This window comes from Vipera ursinii (assembly GCF_947247035.1).
Source record: "Vipera ursinii genome assembly, chromosome: 4".
NCBI lineage: Eukaryota > Metazoa > Chordata > Lepidosauria > Squamata > Viperidae > Vipera > Vipera ursinii.
In genome coordinates this window covers 3,791,470-3,798,634 of record NC_139514.1, presented here as the reverse complement: position 1 = coordinate 3,798,634, position 7,165 = coordinate 3,791,470, and the positions used below count along the sequence as shown (strand labels likewise).

At 45.4% G+C, this 7,165-nt stretch overlaps 1 long non-coding RNA gene across 1 annotated transcript in view; it reads right to left on the bottom strand.

Annotated features, from left to right (window-relative positions):
• Positions 1 to 236: 236 nt before the first annotated feature.
• Positions 237 to 7,165, bottom strand: part of LOC310640107 — a 7,342-nt gene continuing 413 nt past the window's right edge. Inside the window, exons 2-4 of the long non-coding RNA XR_014492463.1 lie at positions 4,705 to 4,796; positions 4,554 to 4,610; positions 237 to 997 (exon numbers count right to left, since the gene is read on the bottom strand). This is a non-coding gene — a long non-coding RNA (uncharacterized lncRNA). The remainder of the gene's footprint in view (positions 998 to 4,553; positions 4,611 to 4,704; positions 4,797 to 7,165) is intronic.

Here is a 7,165-nt window from a genome sequence, read left to right as displayed (position 1 = left end):
ATTCTGGGGGTTGAAGTCCACGAGTCATAAAAGAGCCAAGGTTGCCTACCCTTGGTCTAGGCCTGGTTCTCTTCTCTTTTTCTCCTCCAGCTGCTTGCAGCATCCCAGGATCAAGTGATTGCCATCTGTGACTTTTCCAACAAAGTCAATAGTGGAAGCCAGGCTTCCTTAAAGACTGCCTGCTAGGGTCTGCAAAAAGGCGGGGAAAGGAAAACATGAGCCTATTGGAGATCTTTTCATGAAAATGTCTACTTCCCTTAATTCTTCTGCCATTGCCAGAGAAGTATAATAATCAAAGACGATCAGGGGACCGGAGGCTAAAACATACAAAGAACGGTGGCTGGAATTGGCTATGTCTAGTTTAATGAAAAGAAGGACCAGGGGTGACATGATAGCAGCCTTCCAATATTTGAGGGGCTGCCCCAAAGAAGAAGCAGTCAAGCTATTCTCCAAAGCACCTTCTGAAGGCAGGACCAGAAGCAACGGGTGAAAACTCATCAAGCCCACGAGAAGCCACCTGGAACTAAGGAGAAATTTTCTGACAGTGAGGACAATTAACCAGTGGCATGGCTTGAAGTTGTGGGTGCTTCATTACTGGGAGTTTTAAAGAAGAGACCGGACAACCATTTGTCTGAAAATAGTCTCTTGGGTCTCCTGCTCCAGCAGGAGGTTGGACTAGATGACCTCCAAGGTCCCTTCCAGCTCCGTTATTCTGTTAAGGAGAGGTTGCAGACTTGAAGGCAGAAGCCGTAACTTCTTTCAAAGGAAGGCAAATTCACAAATATTTGTTTTTTCCTCCAGGAAGTCCATTCCGTACTTCTTCCCCTGGCTTCCAAAGGAATTCCAGCCATAAATGGCCACTAGTTCTTCTGTTGACATCCTGGGTGCCCTTTACAAGCCTCAGGTTGATGGATGGTGCCCCTTGCCGACCTCTGAAATCTTCCCAAAGCTTTGTTCCCAATCAGCAGCTGATAACGCTGGTCAAGAGTCAAGTCAGCTGAAAGAAGACTTCAAACCCCACACTAAATTACAGTCCAGCACTCCAAATTTTGGTTATTTATTTCCCTTCTGCCACGTCCAGTTATCTTGTTCAAAGACAAGGGATGGGTTTTCTCAAGAGTCATTCTTCTCCCCACCCTAAATAAAATTATTCTACAGCATCAAAGCAGGGAGTTTGAGCTTCCTGTGGAACGTGGGAAATATGGGTACGAAGACACGCAGCCTAGAAAACAGCATATTTTTCAGAGCCACAGTATCTTTTGGAAGGCATTGGATTAATAATTTTTAAATTATTAAATATATAAAACTATTGCCTACATTTTACATTGTTAAATATATTAAATCTAAAAATATTAATAATCGGACCTGTAAACACAGGTAGTTCTCAAGTTACAACCATTTCTTTAATGGCTGCTCAGAGTTACAATGGCACTGAACAAATTGAGTTGTGGACATTTTTCACGCATCGTTGCAGCCTCCCTTGGTCATGTGATCCAAATTAGGATGCTTCTCAATCGCTTCATACTTATGACAGTTGCAGTCACGTCATTCCCCTTGTGTGACCTTCTGACAAGCAAACTCGATGGGGGAAGTCAGATTCACTTAACAACCTGTGTTACTAACTTAACCACTGCAGTGATTCCCTTAACAACTGTGGCAAGAAAGGTCGTAAAATGGGAGCAAAACTCACTGAACAACTGTCTCACTTAGCAACAGAAATTTTGGACTCAGTTATTTATGGTCGTAACTCGAGGACTACCTGTACACACTACAGTATATTTCCTGAATTTTGATCACATGACCACAGGGATACTGCAATGGTCGTAAAGGTGAAAAACAGTTGTTAAGCCACTTAACGAGGATTAGCTGTACTGGCAAGCCAGATTTGATTGCCTTAGATCAGGGGTCTTCAAACTTGGCCCTTTTGTGACTTGTGGACTTTGACTCCCAGAATTCCTCAGCCAGTGTGCCTGGCTGAGGAATTCTGGGAGTTGAAGTCCACAAGTCATGAAGGGGCCAAAGTTTTCCCCATGCTGGCTGAGGAATTCTGGGAGTTGAAGTCCACAAGTCATGAAAGGGCCAAGTTTGAAGACCCCTGTCTTAGACAAAGCAATCCATGTGATTTATTGCAGTGAAGTAAAAGCTCAATTCAATGTAGGTAACCCTCCCTCCTGTGTGAACCTGGCTGAGGATAAACTGGAATTTGATCTCCTTGTCCAAATTCAACATTTTATTATTTATTTATATACTTGTTTGTTTGTTTGATTGATTGATTTTCTTCTTGCCTGTGTTACTTTGTAAATAATCAAGTCAGCAAACATAGATAAAACTCTTTCCGCCTCCTATTTTCCTCTCAACAACCCTGCGAGGTGGGTTGGGCTGAGAGAGACTGGCTGGTCCCAGCCAGTTCTCATGCCTAAGGTGGGACTAGAACTCACTATCCCCTGGTATTTGGCCCAAACTCACTCAACCAGCTTTCATGCTTAGGTAAAGGTAATGGTTCCCCCGCACATGCGTGCTAGTCGTTTCCGACTCTAGGGGCCAGTGCTCATCTCCGTTTCAAAGCTGAAGAGCCAGCGCTTGTCCGAGGACGTCTCCGTGGTCATGTGGCCGGCATGACTAGACGTCAAAGGCGCACGGAACGCTGTTACCTTCCCAACGGAGTGGTCCCTATTTTTCTACTTGCATTTTTACGGGCTTTCGAACTGCTAGGTTGGCAGAAGCTGGGACGCGTAACAGGCACTCACCCGCCAAACTGCCGACCTTCTGATCGACAAGCTCAGCGTCCTAACCCACTGAGAATTCTCCATCTCCCGGTTTCTAACCTGGTGCTTTAACCGATGCCTTTGCCAGACATTTTTTTTGACAATTTTGCAACTCTTTGCAAAGAAGGACAGAGGGCAAGTCCCGCCTTTGTCTCTAACCAGGCCTTCCCTTTTTCTTGGGTTGCAAAACAAACACACAAACAAACACAAGAATCTGTAGCTTATCCAAGCCAGCATCTCAGGAGTGTCCTGTGCTGCTAAACCAGGGGTAGGCAACCTCGCTCTTTTATGACTCACGGACTTCAACACCCAGAATTCCTGAGTCAGCTATGCTGACTCAGGAATTCTGGGAGTTGAAGTCCATGAGTCATAAAAGAGCTGAGGCTGCCTACCCCTGTGCTAAACTAAATGAATCCTCTTAAAGGACCCCCAAGGATTACAGGCTGAGTCCCCCACTAAGCGGAATTCTGAGGAAATCTAAAGGGGCAGTTTAGCCTCTCAGCTGCCTAAAGCTAGTTTTTCTTTCTTTTCACAAACATGTGACAGGGAGAAAGTGTCAGTGTGGGTGAGTTAGTCCATCAGGTCAGGGATAAGCCAGCAGGTTGTCTCTGATAACCTGAAAAATAGAGTGCAGGAAAGTGGTAAATAAAATCTCCTTGAAGATGAACAGGATTTGGGCACGCTGTACCCTATGAAGCCATGTGGGTATGTAATTTTTGTGACACCTCCCACAACATGGAGAGAGAAAGAGGAGAGGAGAGGAGAGAAGAGAAGAGAAGAGAAGAGAAGAGAAGAGAAGAGAAGAGAAGAGAAGAGAAGAGAAGAGAAGAGAAGAGAAGAGAAGAGAAGAGAGGAAAAGAAAAAGAAAGAAAGAAAGAAAGAAAGAAAGAAAGAAAGAAAGAAAGAAAGAAAGAGAAAGAGGGAGGGAGAGAGGAAGGAAGGAAGGAGAGAGGGAGAAAGAAAGAGAGTAAGAGCAAGGGAAAGAGAGACAGAGAAAAAGAGAAGAAGGAAGTATGGAAGGAAAGAAGGAAGGAGAGAGGGAGAAAGAAAGGAAGAAAGAGAGAGAGAAAGAGCAAGGGGAAGAGAGAGACAGAGAGAAGAGAGAAGGAAGTATAGAAGAAAGAAAAAGAAAGAGACAGAAAGCAAGGTAAAGAGAGAAATGAGAGAGATAGGAAAGAAAGAAAGAAAGAAAGAAAGAAAGAAAGAAAGAAAGAAAGAAAGAAAGAAAGAAAGAAAGAAAGAAAGAAAAGAGCAAGAGAGAGGGAGGGGAGAAAGAAAAGGAAGAGAAAGAAAGCAAGGGGGGAAAAGAAAAAAAGAAAAGAAAAGAAAAGAAAAGAAAGAAAGAGAAAGAAAGAAAGAAAGAAAGAAAGAAAGAAAGAAAGAAAGAAAGAAAGAAAAGAGCAAGAGAGAGGGAGGGGAGAAAGAAAAGGAAGAGAAAGAAAGCAAGGGGGGAAAAGAAAAAAAGAAAAGAAAAGAAAAGAAAAGAAAGAAAGAAAGAAAGAGAAAGAAAGAAAGAAAGAAAGAAAGAAAGAAAGAAAGAAAGAAAGAAAGAAAGAAAGAAAGAAAGAAAGATAATCAACCCACAGAGTTTAATTCAAAATACAGGAGTGCAGGTATGCAACTGGTTCTCTCCATATGGAGGTCTAGACTTGCAGCCCACTAGCCCAGCTGCACCCCAGGCCAACAGGAAACTTTTCCAGAAAGGCCCAGGGTGGGTGGCCGAGGCCAGTCTACACACACACACACACACACACACACACTTTTGGTTTAAGGCGGCTTCTGCCTTACCAAATCTCCTCCTGAGTCAGTGGTCCAATTCCTAGAACTCCAGCTGATAGCGTCTTACTGCAGGCCCCACAGGATGGAGAGCAGGGAAGGAAAATGTTAGTTTTAAGGCTAACATTATTCCATCCATCCCTGCCCCTGTTATGTAACTCACGTCTTTGTGGAGCTGGCGGTTATCCAGTTGCAGCTGGAAACACTTAACGTGCCAGAAGGGAACAATTGTCTCAAAGCCAACCCAGTGCTAGGCTGCATTAACAGAGGGAAAGAATCAAGATCACGTGAAGAGTTAATACCGCTTTACAAGGCCTTGATAAGGCCACACTTGGAATGCTGCATCCAGTTTTGGTCACCACGATGTAAAAAAGATGTCGAGACTCTAGAAAGAGTGCAGAGAAGAGCAACAAAGATGATCAGGGTGCTGGAAGCTAAAACATATAGGGAACGGTTGCTGGAATTGGGTATGTCTCGTTTAATGAAGAGAAGGACGAGGGGGGACATGATAGCAGTGTTCCAATCTCTCAGGGGCTGCCCCAAAGAAGAGGGAGTCAAGCTATTCTCCAAAGCCCCTGAAGGCAGGACAAGAAGCCACGGATGGAAACTAATCCAGGAGAGAAGCAACCTGGAACTAAGGAGAAACTTCCTGACAGTGAGAACAATTAATCAGCGGAACCACCTGCCTCCAGAAGCGGTGAATGTTCCAACACTTGAAGTTGTTGTTGTTGTTATGCTTACCAGCTTAGGAGGTCAACCTTCAAGTTTGCCATTTTTATTAGCTGTAACTTCCACCTACTTTGAAAGGTCTCCTGTTACTTGAGCTGCTAATCAAAGACTTATTTTCACGAATAAAGGCAAATTATATGCGTCCCAGGATAATGTTGCAGGATCCAGTCTGAGTCGGTCACTGGGACCAAAGGTTTATTCTTCTGAGTTTTCAGACTGTGATGGAACCCATCCTCGGGGAACGTAACTTGCATCAACAGAGGCGTAGAATCAAGACCGCATGAAGTTTTAGTACCACTTTACAAAGCCTTAGTAAGTACTCTAGAACAGACATGTCAAACACAAGGCCTGGGGGCCGGATCTGGCCCGCGAAGCCATCCTGGAAACAGTGAGGGAACGGCCCCCACTGCCTTGGCCCTGGCACAGAGACCCTCCTCCTGCCAGAGACCCTCAGATCTGTCCCACTCCTGCCCAGGCCTCCATAGGCACCCTTGATGCAAATGATGTAGTGTTGGCCACGCCCACCCAGTAGGCCATACGCACTCTAGCCATGCCCACCCAGTAGGCCACGCCCACCCTGGCCATACCCACCCGGCCCCCTGAGGGCAACCGCAATGCTGATGCGGCCCTCAATGATATTGTGTTTGACACCCCTGCTCTAGAAAGAGTGCAGAGGAGAGCAACAAAGATGATTAGGAGGCTAAAACATGTGAAGAATGGTTACAGGAGAGAAGATCAGAAGAACAAAGTTGGAAGGGACCTTGGAGGTCTTCTAGTCCAACCCCCTGCTCAGGCAGGAAACCCTATACCATTTTGGACAAGTGGCTGTCCAGTCTCTTCTTGAAAAGCCCTCCAGGCCACGTCAGGTGGACCACACATGAAGTTGTTTTGATTTTGGTTTGGGTATGTCAAGTCTGTGAGGGACGCGGTGGCTCAGTGGGTTAGGACGCTGAGCTTGTCGATCAGAAGGTTGGCAGTTTGGCGGGTCGAATCCCGAGTGCCGCGTAACAGAGTGAGCGCCTGTTACTCATCCCAGCTTCTGCCAACCTAGCAGTTCGAAAGCACGTAAAAATGCAAGTAGAAAAATAGGGACCACTACGGTGGGAAGGTAACAGCGTTCTGTGCACCTTTGGCGTCTAGTCATGCCGGCCACATGACCACAGAGACGTCCTTGGACAAGCGCCGGCTCTTCGGCTTTGAAACGGAGATGAGCACCGGCCCCTAGAGTCGGAAACGACTAGCACGCATGTGCAGGGGAACCTTTACCTTTACCTTAAGTCAAGTCTAATGGAAAGAAGGACTAGGTGTAAGGTGATAGCACTGTTCCAATATTTGAGGGCCTCCTGCAAAGATGAGGGGGGTCAACCTGTTTTCCTTCAGAAGCTGTCTGTCATCCATCACTGGAGGCTTTCCAAAAGAGACTGGACAGCCATTTGTCTGAAATGTTAAAAGGTCTCCTCTTGGACTAAAAGACCCCCAGGGTCCCTTCCAACTCTATTATTCTATGTTCTTTCTCTCTCCAGAATATGTGCACTGGGCCTTTCTACGCGTTGTATTCATATGGTTGCCTGGTGGTGCGTAGCTTTTAGTTGTTAATTAGTGCACATAATTGGTGCTCACTGCACATGTTCTGGAGACAGAGAAGTTCCCGAAGGAAAACTTGGAAGGATAAACCTTTGGTCCCGTTGACCAAGCCAGATTGGATCCTGCAAGATTTATTTTCTCTCTGGCTTGCTTTCTTTTTTTTAAATGTTCATTGTTTCTTACATTGCTGTTATAAGTTTTGGAAGAACTGGACTGTTCAGCGTCATTAAAACATGTGAACAGAACGTCTTGCCGCTCCCTAAAACAGATGTTGTCAGCTTTCTTCTGCTTTCTCTTCAAATCCTTCAGCG